Below are 19148 nucleotides of genomic sequence, written 5' to 3' on the forward strand. Positions count from 1 at the left end.
TGGAAGAGTTGTAAACCGTCTGATCTGTGCAGATCTATCAGTCTTGGTGTTGTAGGGACAAATAGTTGAATATGTGGAGATTGTGTAGTGTGGGTGTATCCGCCCTAGGCAAAGCACTTCAGGTGGTGCCTATGTAAAGGAGCAGGAGCCTTCCTCCCGATCTCCAACGTGCGCTCGATGTAGGCAGATCTGCCCTCCTTTTAATGCAGATCCGATATAAATTCACCTATATTCACCAGACCCACATGCGGGTGGAATGTCACTCAACGCTTTGACTTCCAATTGCTCTTCTATTTTAGGCGATGTATTTTGGAAATTCATGTCCCTTATTAGGCAGTTGTTACACTCTTAACAACAGGACCAGTTGTTATATATTGAATTCACTGCAATCTTGCCCAGAAGAAGTCCATTTTTTGTTGGACGAGACACATTGGCTGGTTTTAAGAATATTTACAAAAACATTAATAAAAGAGGAACATAATTGGATTCATGAAATTTGTTGTCACTAATTTACACATTTTCGTGACTCCTTTGAATATCCTGTATGTGGCGCACCTTTGGTTGTAATGTTTGAAACCTTGTCATTGTGCCAGTATCTACTCACCTTAACAGCGACAACCGCGCACTTTGCTTCCTCTGAAAAGGACGCCAGTTTGTCCCATAGGAGAGAAGGTTTCGATATTGGGCTTCCAGCTTGCCTAGTTAGCATGGAAGACTGTCATAATATCCACTAGAGACAACCTTGATGGGCTAGTGTTTCGCCAGTCAAAATTTGAATCTGTGCTGGGGGGGTCCCCAAAATTCAATAATGATTAGTGGGGGCCCCCGGATACCAATAAGGATGAAGAGGGGCCCACGAAAGGTTAAGAACCACTGGGCTCTGGCATGTAGTGTCTGATGGCGGAAGAAGCAGCTTGCCATTCCCCAAGACCAGAACAGATATAAGCTCCTTGGCTATGGACTCGTGTGGGCTGGGAAGAGACAACTGTTTGCTCCTTTTCAAAGATCTGGAATGAATTATAGGAAGATGAAGTCAGTCAAGTCAAGATGGATCTACAGGCAGAGAGCCACCTAGGCTTCAAGAGACAGGACTTGGAGTGTTAAATGTTCAACTTAAAGCAAACACAATCGAAACAATGAGGTTCTGTAATCGCCGGTCAGCGTGTTCTCTGACTTGGTCCTTTCATGGAGCAGGAGGATGACAAGGAAAGTGACCCCATTATCCGCTTTGTCAAAAAGGAACTTTTAGAACCAGTTATTTACTTTCAAAGCCGCTCTGTGTTTCGCTGCGAAGGCGGCAACCGCCAGCACTTTCCAGAGGGGAGAGAGATCCCCTTGCAGGCGAGTGCAGTGGGTGACTGCACCCGCCTGCTATGGGACGTCTTAGGGGTTCCATGAGGCGCACTTTCTTCCCTCAGGGTTGCCCTTAGGCGGTGCACTAAAAGTGTGCCACCTTTTCGTGGGGCACTTTCAATGTGCCTCTTAATGGCATATTTGCCTCTGCACCAACATCCAAAATACTGAGCGGGCCCAAAGACAAAGTGATTTCCTCATTTGAATGGGGTCACGCCCTTTGCATATCTGGTGCAAAGGCAGCATGCAAAATTTTCCCCTGCAAATCCATTTGTTTGCCTGTCGCAAATCCAGGGCCTGAACTCGTTCTTGTCTTTCTTGCGTACCAGAAAGAACCTTGAGTACAGACCTCTTCCCCTTTGAGACAGAGAGACGTCTTCTATCGCCCTTTTTCTTAACAGGGTATCGTCCTCCGCTTGGAGCTCGCGCAGCTGAAACTGCGAGCAAACCGGTGGAATTGTTGGAGGCGGACTGATGAACCAGAGACTGTATCCATTGAAAGGAATATGCTACTTACCAGTATGCATCTGTTCTTGGCATGTAGGGCTGCTGACATTCATATCTGTGCATAGATCGCCGCCTAGTGTTGGGTCCGGATGATTGCACATTGTTGTCCTGGAAGAGTCTTCGAAGTATCACGAGATAGGTGGCTCCTCCCATGCACTACAGTGTGCATTTGCATCCTCTCCATCCTCAGATTGTTTTTCGCCATTGTGGCAGAGATGGAGTATGATACAGTAAGTGATGTCCATGCTTGAGATTAATTCTGAGTGCTACAGCTGCGACAGGCACCGGGGAGGAGGGCGGGCGATATGAATGTCAGCAGCCCTACATGCCAAGAACAGATGCATACTGGTAAGTAGCATATTCCGTTCGAGGCATGTGGGCTGCTGAATTCATATCTGTGCATAGAATAAATAGCAGTCCCCCTTTTAGCAGTGGTTGCCCGTGCCAGCTGCAGCAGTCTGAAAAAGAGTCCTGAGAACAGCCTGTCCTACAGCAGCTTGCTGTTTGGAGTGTACATCCACGCAGTAGTGTTTGGTAAATGTATGTATGGTGGACCATGTGGCTGCTCTACGTATATCCTCTAGAGGAATGTTACCTAGGAAAGCCATGGATGCCCCTAACTTGCGTGTTGAATGCGCTCTTGGTGGAACTGTTAATGTGCGTTTAGCTTTTTGATAACAAATTTGTATGCACTTAACAATCCATCTGGCTATACCTGATTTGGAAATGGGGTTGCCTTTGTGCTGTGGTGAAAAGGCAACAAACAGTTGCTTAGTCTTTCTGAAATCCTTTGTCCTGTCTATGTAATACAGGAGAGCTCTTTTAACATCTAGAGTGTGCAGAGTTCTGGGATTTGGGAAGAATACTGGCAGTTCTATCGTTTGATTAATGTGGAACTGTGATACCACCGTAGGCATACATTTAGGGTTCGTAGGTAGCACTACCCTATTAGCATGAATCTGTATGAAAGGCTCTTGAATAGTTAGGGCCTGAAGCTCACTAACCCTCCTTAGCGACGTGATCGCTACTAGAAAGGCCACTTTCCATGTTAGGAATTGTATCTCACAAGAGTGTAGAGGTTCAAAAGGTGATCCCATCAGTCTGGTCAGAACTACGTTCAGCTTCCAGACAGGTGAGGGCGGGTGTCTAGGAGGAATCACTCGTTTGAGTCCCTCCATAAAAGCTTTAATGGCTGGCACTCTGAAAAGGGAAAGGTGCTGCCTGTTTTGAAGATAAGCTGCTATTGCAGCTAAATGTATCCGTATGGAACTATATGCCAGATTGCATCTGTATAGATGTAACAAATAACATATAATGTTTTGAGTTGATGCATCTAGCGGATTTATGTCATTATCTATACTACTATTATAAAGAGAGAACTTGCACCTTTGAGCCAGGTAAACTCGAAAACTACACCACCAATCTGAACACCCAAGACATCTTAGAAAACCTCAGGGCAAGCAGAAGGACATAGGCTACATAAAAATAAAAAGTTGTTTAAAATATTTACAAATAAAAATAAAGTAGTCCCTTGCAAGTAGCGCCGGCCGCGACGTATGCGTGAGGGGAGTAGCGTCAGGACATGAGCGCCGGGAGGAGCGTCTGCGTGAGGGGAGGAGCGGAGTTCACCAGCAACAGCAATACGGGAAAACATGAGCGCTGTGTTCATGCATGGTGTCTTATTGAGTGCATTAACGCATGGTTTTGATCCACGGTTTAAGGACGCTCTCTTAGTACACATGCACAATTAAACATTAGTTCACGCCATCTACTCGTGAGGCTAAACGATGACCATGAGAACCATTTTCACTTTACTGCCCAAACAGACGCTTGAGTTAAAGGCAGGTGCGCTCCCTGTCAGGAAGGGGGAGGGAGACGAAAACTCGCTCATCGGGTTTTCCTTAAGAATGTAATCTGACAATAAAAGGCAGCCTGCAGTGACACATTTGGGCGTACTCCGTAGTTTAGAGCTGGTTTTAGTAAAGTGGTGGGAGGAGTAAGCGATGTGGGGGCGCCTCTAAAGGAGATAATCTCGCCGTAAGCTGTTTAGTGGCGACGTTTACTTTGACTGAGGAGTTGCAAATCGCCATCTCCTGAATTGCGCTTCGCACAGCTGGCGTCCGAGCGGTGTTTGCAGAGGAAGGCGCGGACTGAAGAGAGGTGAGCAGTTCAGCTTGAAGTGGCTCGTTTTGTGTGAATAAAGCAACATAACGTAGAATGTTCTGCCACGTTTAACAAGTTGTCGGTCTAGACTGGCACGTCGGGCTTGTGTAGGCGATGACGATGTGACTACAAGAATGTTACCAACGCCCTCTTGAGTAGGGCAGTGGGAATGTAGTAATGTATGTTTTTGAACTGTGTTATACAGTGGCGTAGCAAGGGTGCCAACGACCCTCATACTAGCAAAGACAATGGGTCTCTGACCCGCGGTCGGAAAATAAATTACAGCTATATTTGGAGCACAGTGATTTCCATTATTACCTTTGGGTCACGGAGAAGCTGCACCTGCTGCACCATAGTTTGCAACTGCAGCGCTTAATTTGTAAAATAAAAAGTGACGGGCCCAGAGTTTGCTCGGAAGCCGGCAACTGAAGGCTGGGGTGCTGACTACCAAGGCTTTCTCGTCCTGACTCTCTCATCCACCGCCATGATACACACCCTCGCAAGTTTATCTTACTCCTGCATGTCTTTTCATCCATGGTTTCAGTGTTTTTCCGACTTCTCTTCCTCGTTCTTTTGCCCTTATTGTGTCTTTCTCTCTCTTGTGGTGGATCAAAGTCTGGTGATGAAAAAGAAGTCTCCGTTCACAAAAAGTAGCTTTTTTTCCTGTACATGTTTTGAGCTTGCTTGTAGGTGTTCACTAATCGAGTGAGAATAATTTCTTATATTTTCAGAGCTCACAGGCGTAATACTTTTCTCTTCATCAATAAATTATGCTTGTGGTCTATTGTATTCCATGGCTGAGGTTACGGTGCTTTTTAGGTCTGCCCTAAAGACCCCTTCAGCTGGATGTTTTCAGATACGTTCTGTCTCCAATACAGTACCATCTATACTACTATTATAAAGACAGAACTTGCACCTTTGAGCCAGGTAAACTCGAAAACTACACCACCAATCTGAACACCCAAGACATCTTAGAAAACCTCAGGGCAAGCAGAAGGACATAGGCTACATAAAAATAAAAAAAAAACGTTGTTTAAAATATTTACAAATATAAATAAAGTAGTCCCTAGCAAGTAGCGCCGGCCGCGACGTATGCGTGAGGGGAGTAGCGTCAGGACATGAGCGCTGGGAGGAGCGTCTGCGTGAGGGGAGGAGCGGAGTTCACCAGCAACAGCAATACGGGAAAACATGAGCGCCGGGAGGAGCTGCTGAGCGGTGAGAAGCGGAGGAGCAGTGGCAGCGCGGGAAGGAGCAGCGGATGAGGTAAGTCGGGACCTGGGGGGGGGGGGGGGGTTACAAAGCTGGGGCAGGAGGCGGGAGGCGGGCGGGAGGCTCAAGGCAGTAGGCGCTAAGCGCTATGCCCAATGTCGGGGCGGGGGGCTCAAGGCACAAGGCTTAAGGCGGGAGGCGGTATAGCCAATGTCGGGGCGGAAGGCGGGAGGCGGGAGGGATGCGGACTGGGCAATGTCGGGGGGTGCACAGAGGCTTAAAATGCTGCCCCCAGCCCCTTTCTGCCCCAGGCAACGCTGGGGCGGGCTGCTAGTTGTTACAATAAATGACAAAGTGCTTCCACTTTGTCGCATAGCATGCCCTGGTTGTAAGTCTTCTTGCCTACTTGATAATATTCATACAGTCAGGGGCAGGTTCAGGTAGCCAAACTATGACCTCAGGAGCCATATTGCAGGGCTCAACTGTTGCGGATCTGGGTGCTGAATGTCTCCATGGCTCTGAGTGAGGAGACTGGGTGTGAGTCGCAGTCGCTGATGAGGCACCACGGAAAGTTCTAGGAACGTGGTGTACCATGCCTGCCTTGCCCATGTTGGAGCAACTAGGATGAGTGTCATTGAGTGCTGTTGCAGTTTGCGTGCCACCAGCGGTATGAGCGGTGCCGGGGGAAAAGCGTACGCAAATCTGCCTGACCAATTCATCCACATTGCATTGCCGTGAGACTGCGGGTGTGGAAACCTGGCGGCAAATGTTTGGCATTTTGCGTTTTCCTTTGTGGCGAACAGGTCTATCTCCGGGTGACCCCACTGCTGGAAGTACGGTTGTAGCACTGAGGGATGTATCTCCCACTCGTGCATCTGGTGGCTGTGCCTGCTGAGCAGATCCGCCATCTGGTTGTCCTTGCCTGGGAAGTGTTCTGCCATGAGGAACATGTTTCTTTGAATGGCCCACTTCCACATGCTTTGAGCTAGGTGTGACAACTGTGGAGAGTGTGTCCCTCCCTGCTTCTGGATGTAGTACATGGCAGTCATGTTGTCCGTCCGGATATGCACGACTTTGTTGCACAAATGCACTTTGAACGCCTTGATTGCCATGAAGATTGCCATCAGTTCCAGCAGGTTGATGTGCATCCTCTTTTGCTGCGTCGTCCATAGTCCCTGCACTGTGTAATGGAGGACATGCGCTCCCCAGCCCTGGAGAGATGCGTCCGTCGTCAGCACTATTTGTGGTACAGGCTCTTGGAACGGTCGTCCCCAGCAAAGGTTTTGTGGGTTTCACCAATGCAGAGAGTTGTATGCACGACCGGTCACCAACACTAGGTCTTTCAACTGTCCTTGAGCCTGGTTCCAATGCCGTGCTAAGCACTCCTGAAGTGGACTCACGTGTAGTCTCGCGTGAGGGACTATGAAGATGCAGGAGGCCATCATGCCTATCAACTGCATAAACACCCGTGCTGTGAGCGAGTGTTGGGGTCAATTTCTGAATCAACAATTGCATGCTGTCGATTCTGACTGAGTTTGGCTTTGCTTTTGCTGCCAGAGTGTCTATTGTCACTCCTAGGTACTGTTGTACATGTGCGGGTTGAAGATGAGACTTTGGATAATTCAGTGAAAAACCCAGACTGTGTAGGATGTGAATTGTGCGGGACATGTGGCTGGCACATAGCTGGGCTGACTTTGCTTGGATAAGCCAGTCGTCCAGATAAGGATAGACATGAATGTGTTGTCTCCGGAGGTGTGCAGCTACTGTCGCCAAGCACTTGGTAAACACTCTGGGGGCTGTTGTGACCCCGAAAGGCAGGACCTTGAACTGGTAATGCTGGTTTTGCATGGTGAACATGAGATATTTCCTGTGTCCCAGGTGTATTGGAATGTGGAAATATGCGTCCTTCAGGTCTAGTGTTGCTAGGAAATATCCCTGACTGGGCAATGGTAGCATTTGCTGCAAAGTGAGCATGTGAAAATGTTCTGACAAGATGTATTGGTTTAGGGGTCTGAGGTCTAGTATGGGCCTGAGAGACCCGTCCTTTTTTGGAATCAAGAAGTACAGCGAGTACACCCCTGTACCCTGTTGTTCTAAAGGTACGAGTTCTATGGCCCCTTTTTGCAGCATGCTGATGACTTCTTGCTGCAATAAGTGCATGTGCTCTGCGGACATAGGACGGTGTCTTGGGGGTATGTTGGGTGGAGTGGAGGTTAGATCTAGACAATAGCCGTATTGGATAAGTTGTCTCACCCACCTGTCTGTGGTAATGCCTTCCCAGACTGGCAGGAACTGCTGAAGTTTTCCCCCGACCGGTGTTAAATGGTCTGGGGGCAGTGACAAGACGTCACTGTTTAGTATTGGCGGAGGATCTGGCATTGTTATTTCCTCCTCCTCTGCCTTTGGTGCTGTTGCCACGGTATCCACCCCTATTGTTCTTGTTATAGGTAGTCTGTGTGCCTCCTTTTTTGTATTGGGCTTGCTGGGATGCTTGACCTCTAGAGGTTCCCCTGTTACCGGAGCGACGAAAGGAACCTCCCCTGAACTGTTGTGACTGCAAAGCCCCCATGGATTTGGCTGTCTGTGTCCTTTTTTATTTTCTCTAGGATTGTGTCCACATCAGGACCAAATAAATAATCAGGGTTAACAGGCTGATTTAGTAATGTTGTTTGAATCTCAGGCTTGAATCCAGAGATGCGTAACCAGGCATGCCTTCTGAGCATCACACTTGTATTGATGGCCCTAGCTGCGGTGTCTGCTGCATCTAGCGCACATTTAATGGAAGCATTTGATATCAGTTGCCCCTCCTGTATCAGCATTTCTGCTCCCTCCTTATACGCATCAGGCAAGTGTTGTAGTAGTTGCTCTAATGTGTCGTAATGAGCCCTATCATATCTGGCTAATAGGGCCTGTGTATTTGAGATCCTCCAAATATTTGCTGCTTGAGCCGCTACTCGTTTTCCAGAAGCTTCCAAGATTTTGGATTCTTTGTCCGGAGGAGGAGCATCACCACTTGTTTGAGAGTTCGCTCTCTTACGAGCATTTGACACTACTAAGGAGTCCAATGGCAGCTGGCCCTTGATATACGTAGGGTCTACAGGCGCAGGCCGGTATTTCCGGGATTCACAACCCTTGCCCTTGTGGTTTCCTTGAAAATGTCACCAGCGTGTTTAAGGACACCCTTCAGCATTGGCAATGTTTTTACTGATCTCTCTGAAGTTGAGAAAGTGTCAAACAAAAAGACTTCTTCTATTGGGTCAGCATGCATTTCTACATCATGATTATTTGCTGCCCTTTCAATTAACGCGTTATACGCAGCTGTATCTTCAGTTGCCGATGTTTTGACCGTGTAGGATTGAGTGTCAGGCGTGGTGTGTGGCTCACCCGGGTCAACAGGGTCAGTCCAGGGTTGAGACTCCTCTTGATCTGTGTCAATAGGATAATTTAATTCCTCCTCATTGTAGCCTTCCTTTACATCCTCATTAGTACGTGTGGGTGAATATGTATATTCTTGTCCGTAGGACTCCACAGGCTCAAAAAGAACAGGTGAGGTAGAAGAGTCCCTTTTCTTTTTGAGTGGGATCTTGTAAGACTCCATAGGAATTTCTGGAATGATCTTTCTTTTATAAATAGTGAGTCTGCAGGAATCTGAGTCGATGAACAGTTTTGACTGGTTATCATAGGAGGGCGCTTGGAACACAATGTCCTCTTCTACGGGCTGAGTCCTTTTAACTATTGACACCTTTTTGGTTGTTTCGATGCTTTGTTTTGGCTCGAACACCTTAGGTCGTGCGGTCGGGGGAAGTCCGAATTTAATCGGTGGCGTAGGCATCGGAGACGGACTGACCTTCTTCGAGGGTGGCGCCGTCTTCGATCCGACCGACTTAATTTCGTCACCAGTTTGTTTCTGGCCTAGCGTCGACTCGAGCTCTGGGTGCGCAGCAGGAACGTTCTTTTGCTTCGACTTGATGTGCTCTTTCGAGCCGAACTTGGTCTTCGACTTGAAGGTCTTGACTACCAGTGGTTTGGAGGCTGGAAGCTTCGGATCGAGAGTCTTCTGAGACTTGAGTCCCTTGTTTGTGTCGACGACTTTTGACGTCGACGCTGATGGCGTCAGTCCGACATGCTTGACCGTAGTCACAGGCTTCGGCGCTCCGATCTTCGGGCCGACACCCTTTTGTGACCCCGAAGGGTCGATGACACTTTTCATTTTGATTGGTTCCGATGAATCCGAAGTCGTGGATCCGAGGACGGTCTTTAACAGTTTCGGTTTCGCATGTGATTCTGTTGGTTTCGGTTTTGATTTCACCATCGACTGTGGTTGATCGACCGATGGCTCCTTAGATATATTCTTAGCCGGGCCTTGACGCGGGGCTATAGAATGTTGTTGAAGATCTTGGCTAAGGCCTTCCGGCGCGGCCTCGACCTAAGCCTTCGAAAGTGCAGTGTCATCATCGGTCCCCGCAACTACGGTTGGGCCTTGCTCATCACTCAAGTCGTCATCGACGGCTCCGATGGCCTGTGCGTCGTCCCCTACCTCGACGACGTCTTCATCATTGACATAGTCTTCTTCTTCGTCTTCATCATAGTTAGAGTTCTGCTCTGAAGCAGGATCCGACTGTTGTTCAGGATCCTCCTCATCGACGCCCTCGTCATCTTCAGCCTCGAAGATGTTCTCTGGGTCGGGCGCTGTTCTCTGCGCCGACTGTCTCGCGGCGCGCCTAAGCGTCTTCTTTGACCTGAACCGAGAACAGGCCATGCAGCTGGCCTCATCGTGGTCTGGAGATAGGCATTTATTGCACACCGGGTGCACATCGATGTGAGGGTATTTAGAGTTGCAAACGGGGCATCGTTTGAACGGGCTCCGTTCCATCGTCGATCGTTGATGGGGCCTCTGGTGTCGAAAAAGCCACGCGGCCTTCGACGTCCAGCTCGAAGAACTGGAACAAGTACGCGGCACCGAACGAAAGACAATACCGATGCCCCGAAGGTCTTTTGGCCTTGTGAAAACGTTTTTATCGATTCCGAACTTGAGTTAAGAAAGTACATCCGAACCCAATGGCGGAAAAAAACTGAGGATGGAGAGGATGCCCATGCGCACTGTAGTCCAGGGGAGGAGCCACCTATCTCGTGATACTTCGAAGACTCTTCCAGGACAACAATGTGCAATCATCCGGCCCCAACACTAGGCGGCGATCTATGCACAGATATGAATTCAGCAGCCCACATGCCTCGAACACAATATTCAGCACCCACTTGTCCCGAGTAATTTTTCTCCACTCCATGCCAGGTAATGTTGGACGCTTCCCCCCACTGGAGTGGGTAATGGATGACGGGGAAGTAACAGCTCAGGGCCTAGACCCGGCCGGGCCTTTGGTCGCGGGTGGCCGATTGTTGTCCACCTCGGCCCTTCTGGCGTTTCTGGAAGGGCCTCCTCTGGAACTGCTGCTGTTGTTGCTGCCCAGTTTGCTGGCCTCGCCCTCTTCCCTGCGCCCCGTACCGTCTCTGGAACGGGCGGTAGGTCTTTTCTGGTCCTTGGGCATCTCCAACCCGACAGCCGTCAGGGTCTCAGTCTCAGCCTTCATCCGGGCCATCTCATAGTCGGCGTGCTTACCTAAGATGGTAAGCACGCCGACGAAAATGGTAAGTTGGCCACCCTCTGTTGGGCCTCCGGCTTCAATGACGTAAGCCTCAGCCAGGCATGACGTCTCTCGTTAACCCCATGGCAGTACCCGTGTGCTGCCAGGAGTGACGAATCCGCTGCTGCACTGATAGTTGGTTAGAGACCAGCAGCCCCTCATTCAAGATTTCCATGAAATCCTCCTTCTCCTTGGGAAGGAGGTCAGCGAACTGTTGGAGGGACTCCCAGAGTGCTCGATAGTACCTCCCCAACAACACCGAGGCACTTGCGGCCTTCATAGAGGTGGCGGCCGTCCCGCAGACCTTCCTGCCTGCCGAGTCCATCCAGCGGCTCTCCTTGTCAGGATTCAGAAAAGGGGGTGGTGATGGACAGAGTTTCTGAATGAAGCAGAATACTCCTACCCAGTCAAGAGATCAGGGCTTGATCCATCACCGTTTTTTAGCTCACTGCACCATCCCAGCTCAGAACCTGGCTACACGCAAATTAGTCTGTCCCTGTCCCAGTGCATCATGGGAACAGGGCAAACCAAACTACCAAGCCAATTCTTTCACTGGGAAGGAAACAAGCTTCCGGGGACCGGTTTCTGGCATTACAGCCGTCATCGGCCCGGCTTGCTTGAATCCTGATGGTGCAATGAGCAAGGGACTCACATCTGAGTATACCCTTCCACGCTTATGGCGGACAAAACAATTCAGAAAAGGGGGTGGTGATGGACAGAGTTTCTGAATTAAGCAGAATACTCCTACCCAGTCAAGAGATCAGGGCTTGATCCATCACCGTTTTTTAGCTCACTTCACCATCCCAGCTCAGAACCTGGCTACATGCAAATTAGTCTGTCCCTGTCCCAGTGCATCATGGGAACAGGGCAAACCAAACTACCAAGCCAATTCTTTCACTGGGAAGGAAACAAGCTTCCGGGGACCGGTTTCTGGCATTACAGCCGTCATCGGCCCGGCTTGCTTGAATCCTGATGGTGCAATGAGCAAGGGACTCACATCTGAGTATACCCTTCCACGCTTATGGCGGACAAAATGATTCAGAAAAGGGGGTGGTGATGGACAGAGTTTCTGAATTAAGCAGAATACTCCTACCCAGTCAAGAGATCAGGGCTTGATCCATCACCGTTTTTTAGCTCACTGCACCATCCCAGCTCAGAACCTGGCTACATGCAAATTAGTCTGTCCCTGTCCCAGTGCATCATGGGAACAGGGCAAACCAAACTACCAAGCCAATTCTTTCACTGGGAAGGAAACAAGCTTCCGGGGACCGGTTTCTGGCATTACAGCCGTCATCGGCCCGGCTTGCTTGAATCCTGATGGTGCAATGAGCAAGGGACTCACATCTGAGTATACCCTTCCATGCTTATGGTGGACAAAATGATTCAGAAAAGGGGGTGTAGGGTATACTCAGACATGAGTCCCTTTCTCACTGCACCATCAGGATTCAAGCAAGCCGGGCCGAAGAAGGCTGAAATGCCAAAAACCGGTCCCCGGTAGCTTGTCTCCTTTCTGGTGAAGAATTGGCTTGGTAGTTTAGTCTGCCCTGTTCCCATGATGCACTGGGCCAGGGACAGACTGATTTGCATATAGCCAGGTTCTGAGCTGGGATGATGCAGTTAGATAAATAACGGTGATGGATCAAGCCCTGATCTTTGGACTGGGTAAGAGTGGTCTGCTTAATTCAGACACTCTGTTCATCACCACCCCCTTTTCTGAATCCTCCTTGTCAGGAGGCACTGTAGATGACGGGGTGGTGGCATATTGTTTTCGTGCCGTCGTCACCATCACTGAATTCGGTGCAGGATACACCCTCAGAAATGCCGTGTCCGAGTCAGGAGCCCTGTATTTCTTTTGTAGCCTGGAGGGGGCTGATTTGGTAGTCGCTGGAGTGAGGAACAGTTCCACGGCGGGCTCCACCAATCCCGGCACTAATGGTAACAGAGGCCGAGACAATTGCTTTTTGTGAAGCGTCTCAAAGATGACTGAGGTCGTAGGCGTGGGCACCGTCAGCGTGATGCCCAGCTTGTTTGCCCCTCTCAGCAGCACATCCTGAAAGGATAGGATATCGTCCACAGGAGACACCCTCGTCCGAGGGGACTCTGACAAGGTCGGCGAGTAGTCCATAGCTCTGGACGAGTCCGTACGGGACCTAGACCTGTCCCTCCTGTGGCGTCGTCTAGATCTTGTCGATGAACGACGGCGACTCCTTGATCTCCCTCTCCGTCTGGAGCGAGATCGAGACCTCCTAGGTCTTGGGCGTTCCGCAGGTCTTTGTGGAGGAAGTTGCGGGGGCCTGACCGGGATCCTTGGCAGAGGCAGCCCTGTAGGTGGAGTCGGGAAGTGCGGCAGCGAGACCGACCTCAGTGGTGCAGGTGGAAGCCCATGAGGCGGAGCCGGAGGCATCCCATGAGGTGGAGGAGGCAGAGGATGATGATGAGGAGGAGGTGGCGTCGGAACTGAGGGGGCGGATCCTTCGGCAACGGAGGCGGTGTTGAAAGCGACCTCGGTTTGGGTGGCGAGTATACCACAGAATACACCAAGTCCGGCGACTCTACCCTCTTCTTCTTCCTCGTCTGACCTGACTGGGGAAACCGAGAGGCCGTGCCCCCTGTCGGTGAGCGACGTCGCCTTCGTGCCCCCCGATGATCTGGAGGAGCTTCTGGCGCCAGAACGCCTCCTGGAGGACGATGCCTTCTTCTAAGGCTCCGAATGCCTCATCGGCGTTGAAGAACGCCTTCTTGTCGCCGAACGGTGTCTCGACGTCGATGATCTATGTCTCGACGTCGGAGTCCTTCTCCTCGAAGTCGACGATCGGCGTCTTGACGTCGATGATCTTTTCGACGTCGTCGACTTTCGACGCCGAGTCGACATCTAAGGCGAACGGCGGTGTCGCCTCGACGGCGAGCGCCGGCGCAGTCGTGACTCTCGACGTTGATGGCTCTACGACGATGACACTGTCCTCGACATCGACGGAGGTTTCAACGTCAGTCCCCTCGACGTTGAACATCGACGCCGCCTCGACCCAGAGCCCTGGGGAGACGAGGAACAGACCGTGGTCATCCCTCACGACGCCGACTTCGAGGCTATCAACGTCGACGGAGACCTGTGGCGTTTTCTGGTCTTCTTTTCACTGGGGAGCCCCCCCAGAGGCCTCAGCACGGGCAGATGAAGTAGTTCCAGCATGCCCAGACCCACCTTGCTGCTTCCTTTGCTCCAGTCCTTGGAGCCTGATCTTCTGTCTGTCCTTCAGGGTCCTGGAGGAGAAAGTATGGCATCTCACACTCCTCAGGAACATGACTATAAGGAAGACATAAGATACACACCCTGTGTGGATCGGATTTGGCCTTCTTCCTCGAGCACTCAGGGCATTTATCAAATAAGGCAGGCATATTTGATAAACGAGGGCTCAGAATTACTAGAAAAACCCCAGTAATAACAGAAGGCACAAAAACACGTAGAGTGAACACACTCTCACACTTTCAAAGTGCAAAAAATTGAAATAAACCCTAAAAAGGGAGAGCTCAATGCCCCAGGGTCCTGCTAGCAGGAGCCGGAAAAAAGAACTGAAAGTGGGGGGGACCTGCTGTGCATTCTGGGATACTGAGAGTTCTAGAAAGTTTCCTTAAAGGCACAGTATCCTGTTTTGAGCCACATAATGGCAGCCTATGGGGCTTGTCTGTCCACCCCTTCCTCTCTATCATTCCAGAGGCTTTCTTGGTAAAAGGGGAAGTTTTTTCTGTGTAAGAAACTTGGGAGGCTGTGCTGATGTTAAAATTGATGGAATATCTAGTTGAAGTACTGGACAGTGTAGCCTTGGCTGCATTATCAGTCTTTAAATTCTCTCTTAAGTGTCTATGCAGGACTGCACAAAAAGACAGCTTAAGAGATTATTTTTGACTGCTCAGGGGTCCCCGCACATGGGCGGGACTATTCACTAGATTAGAACTATACACAGAGATCCCCTACTACAACATTTCCTTTTACAACTGACTTCAGTATGAAAATTAACATTTAAAAAATGTCACAGGAAGTTTATATGAATGAATGAAAAGATTTGTAAAGCGCACAGCTACTCTGGAGGTGTCCTGGCACTACACCTGTACAAGCAAACTCACAGGTCAGCCTCGAAGAGGTGAGTTTTAACTGCTTTCCTAAATAGCGATTCTTATGAAATGCAGGTAGTGATCATGGAAGCAGAATCCATGCTTTGCTAGCGAGTACAGATAAAGAGCGACCGCCAGACCTGGCCCAACGGAATCTGGGTACCGCCACCACCCGCGCCGCAGCAGAGCGGAGGGTTCAGGCAGGATTATAGCTTACCATCTTTGAAATCAGATATAGGGGATCGTGCTTACAAAAGTCCCTATGGATGAAAGTCATTGCCTTGAACAAAGCTCTTCTTTTAATGGGGACCAGTGTAAATCCCTAAGTCGACCTGAAACTGGTATAGTCAGGATGGCCACTATGCAGAGAGAAGCGTTGTCCAGCAAGGGAACCAACATGTTTACTTTGTGGCACATATTAAGACACTTTGTTGAAGTGTGTCGTAAAAAAAAAATAATCTGATGCGTCTGTAAAAATTCTTACAGAAAAAAGTTCATCCACAGATAGTAAGAATAATGAGGATATAAACTGTGTTTTGTGCATTGCGACGGATGCGTTAGCTCTGAATGAATGTACCAAGTCCAAACCAGTCTGCTCCATTACCTTGTGTGGTGTCGCTCTGCAGATCGTAGCAGATTCAGGGTCCCAGATTGTTATAGATGAGAAGCTCAAAGAGACATTAGGTCAGTAATTCGTCCCTAAAAATATACACCCTGAAAGCTTTACGGGGAACCGATACCCTGGCCGGGTATAGAGTGGTCAAATTTGACTTTAGGGGGAGAGAAGCAGTAGGGAACCAGTTTGTAGCAGAGAAGGGACCATCGATTTTATGGGGGGGAAGACCAGAGAAAATTGGGTATCATACTAGATCCCAACAACCTGGAACAGACTTTTGTTGTTAAATAAGGATTTCTTTCTGCAACAAATGAAGGAGGAATACCACAGACGTGTTGATGAATTGCACGGTTTCTTGCATAAGTTTAGATTGAGGAATGTCAATATAAAAGTCTCTCACAGAGTAAGAAACAAACCGTTTTCTATAAAGAATGAGGTCAAGGAAGCATTGGACAAGCTGGAGAGGGAAGGCATCACTGAGAGCACTGAGGCGAGTGAATGGTTGGCGCCCGTTGCAGTTATACGTTGAGCTGAGGGGAAGGCGGAGCGAAATACATTATCACAGACAAGCTTCCCCTACCCAAAACAAAAAAAATGCTGGGACGACAAATGCAGCAAAGTGGTTTACTTCCCTGGATCTAGACACTGCGTACCACCAAGTACTCCCATCCTAAAATTAAACATTTACGCCCTTACGCCGTTTGGGTGTTATCAGCACAAACGCACGCCGTTTGGGTTAGCATCCGCAGGAGCAGTTTTCTAACGCCTCACGTACCAGTTGTTTCAAGATCAGAGTAATGTTCTTCCAAGATGAAATCCTGATTACGGGGAAGAATCACTTAGAGCATGACCAAAGAGTGAGAGATGTGTTGACGGTTTTGAGGGCAGAGATCACAAAATGTCTCTTTGCTGTTAATTCCATCACATACTTGGGTCATGAGATCTCGGAATATGGATTTTTGCCAAAAAGAGATTTCTTTGATGCTATCCAAGAAGCCCCCACACCCACTTCAAAGGATGATGTGAGATCCTTTCTGAGAGCAGCTCAATGTTATGAAAAATGTGTTAAGGATTTTGCAGACAAGACATTTCAAATTCAGAGGGAACGTGTCTGGGAGGCGCTCCGACAGTCAACAGTGAGGCTGCTGCTGAATACGGAGATGTGGCCTGACGGCTAGAGCATCCAATATTGGAACTGTTGCAGCGTTGTCATACACTCGCCATTGACTTTGGGCGCCTAACGCCTTTCAGCCAAGGTCGTGCCAAGTTGTATAGCGCACACTTGGAACGAGGTCATTAGAGCGCTTTAAATGAGAAGCGCAGGTTTTATATGAAAGCATACTTTATTTTGTTTTTATGGCATAGGAAGGTGAAATCCCAGCGTCTACTCAAAATACTGTGATTCTGGGAAGATCACTTAATCTCCCAGTGTCATAAAAAACAAAAAAGTGTTTACGTTCATGTAAAACCTCTGCCTCTCAGAAAAAAAGCGTTACTGCCCTCTGGTCAAGTTTGCACAATATAAAACTGCAAAAAATACCAATTACGTTCTGCACCTATGAGTAGATCTTGGCCGAAGGACAATAAGGCGCTTTGCATTGAATAAGAAAATGCCGATATTGTGTAATGCCTGCTTCGAAGCCACGCCCACCTAGACTCGCCCCTACCAGGCTCTCGAGACCCATCCCAATCAATCTGGTGAGTACCAGCACTTCTCTTTTCCCATTTAAAGCACTGGCCCTCGGTCATCGCTTCGGTATGCAATAGAATGTGATAACTGGTTTGGAAAGTGTGAGGAGATCGCTGAAGAAAGCCGGAGGTGAAGTTTGTCCTTGCTCCATGCGCTGTGAATTTTCGTAAATAAATGGAGCACAATGAAGCTGTGTTAGAGTATTACGAGGAGCAGAGGAGTACCATCAGCATAGGAGATGGTCACAGGACTGAGTACTCCATTACAAGGAGCGGACGAGTATCATCAGCATAGGAGATGGTCACAAGACTGATTGTGTTGGAGTACTCCATTACGGGGAGCAGACGAGTATCATCAGCATAGGAGATGGTCACAGGACTGAGTATTCCATTACAAGGAGCGGACGAGTATCATCAGCATAGGAGATGGTCACAAGACTAGGCTATTCAATACATTTGGCTATGGGAGCCATACAGAATGAACAAAGTGGGGCTCAACGAAGAGCCCTATGGCACTCCGAGTACAAGCCTCATCCTGGGCGAAGAACGGGGTGCGAGCTGGATCTCTTGCTCCCTTGCTTCTAGGAAGGATTTAAACCAGTGCAAAGCCGGGCCACCAATACCCAACTCAGCCATCCAATGCAATAGGGCAGAGTGGGACAAAGTATCGAGGGTCGCAGCCGGATCGAGTGAAATCAAGGCAGCACTTTTATGTTCATCCAAAACACATTTAATTGTTTCCATCACCTCAAGAAGGGCAGTGTTCAGTGATGTGCTGCAGGTGAAAGCCGGATTGACAACAGAGTAGGAAATGAGCAGAGAGATTCTATCTTTTTTGAATATTGGAAAGAATTCTGTCACGGACATGGATCAGTTATCTGCACAGCATTCTCTTTTACATTCTTATAGGGCCTCGCTCAGGTGGTACCAGGGCCATGGAAAACTCTGTAGTGGGTGATCAGGCCCCGTGTGGTGATGGCGCACACTCTCAATGGAAATGTTTATGCTTGTTAACAGTCCTTATGGTGTTGTTCAAAGGAGGGGAAAACACCCCCAATCCCCCTAATATGAGCTCTGGGGATCTGCCTAAAAATAACTCCACGCTTGAGCACACATTATCGAGTTATAATATGCTAATATACAACATAAATGCTTGTGACACTATCAACGTTCTTGGACTTTTGTTGCCTTCTTTGAGGATCCAGCCAACACGTATTTCGTCGTCTGGTAAGTTAACCCACGACTTCCACGGGACTGTCTTAATGCAATCAGTCTCAATGAACCTCCGCGTCCTGAACCGGCTCCTAATACTGCCATGTTTACTCCAATATGGCCACAAATTACCAAGGTGTGCTGTGCCACTGGGTGCTTTTGTACTTTAAGAACAAAAAACCTCTTCAGTGAGCGCTCTGGCCCCTTCTACTCACCTACATACTGCAGGATGATTGCACATCCAGTGCTTGGGGAAATATTACCCCGCTGGAGAGACTGGTACATTCAACCGTCATTTCATGTCCTTGTCTCACAGCCCGGGGTTAGAATAGCAAGGACTTGGAGTATCTTCGGATGAGACTGCTGCAGCTCCATGATCTGAAAAGATTCTTTTTTACTCCTAAGCTTTTAAGAATAGGAGTAGGCAGGAGGCAAGGGCCCAGTTCAGGAGCCAAACGTGGATACCCCAGAGATCCGCACACTAGGCAGTCACCAGCAACGGAGTTTCATCAACATTGCATTGAAGTCTATTACTTCCCGTGCGGTGCATACACTCCAACATACAGTGCAGCTGGAATAGAAGCAGCGTTTCATTAGAGTAGGAGTAACATTGGAAGGTAGTTGACCAGATGAGACAGGCAAGGAGCTTAAGGCAG

At 48.9% G+C, this 19148-nt stretch overlaps 1 protein-coding gene and 1 pseudogene across 1 annotated transcript in view; both read right to left on the minus strand.

The window, feature by feature from the left end:
- Window positions 1-19148, minus strand: part of POC1A (POC1 centriolar protein A) — a 152316-nt gene that overhangs the window by 28473 nt on the left and 104695 nt on the right. The window lies entirely within an intron of this gene.
- Window positions 864-9991, minus strand: LOC147666397 (uncharacterized; annotated as a pseudogene).

Source organism: Lissotriton vulgaris, unplaced genomic scaffold, assembly GCF_964263255.1.
Source record: "Lissotriton vulgaris unplaced genomic scaffold, aLisVul1.2 SCAFFOLD_508, whole genome shotgun sequence".
Taxonomy (NCBI): domain Eukaryota; kingdom Metazoa; phylum Chordata; class Amphibia; order Caudata; family Salamandridae; genus Lissotriton; species Lissotriton vulgaris.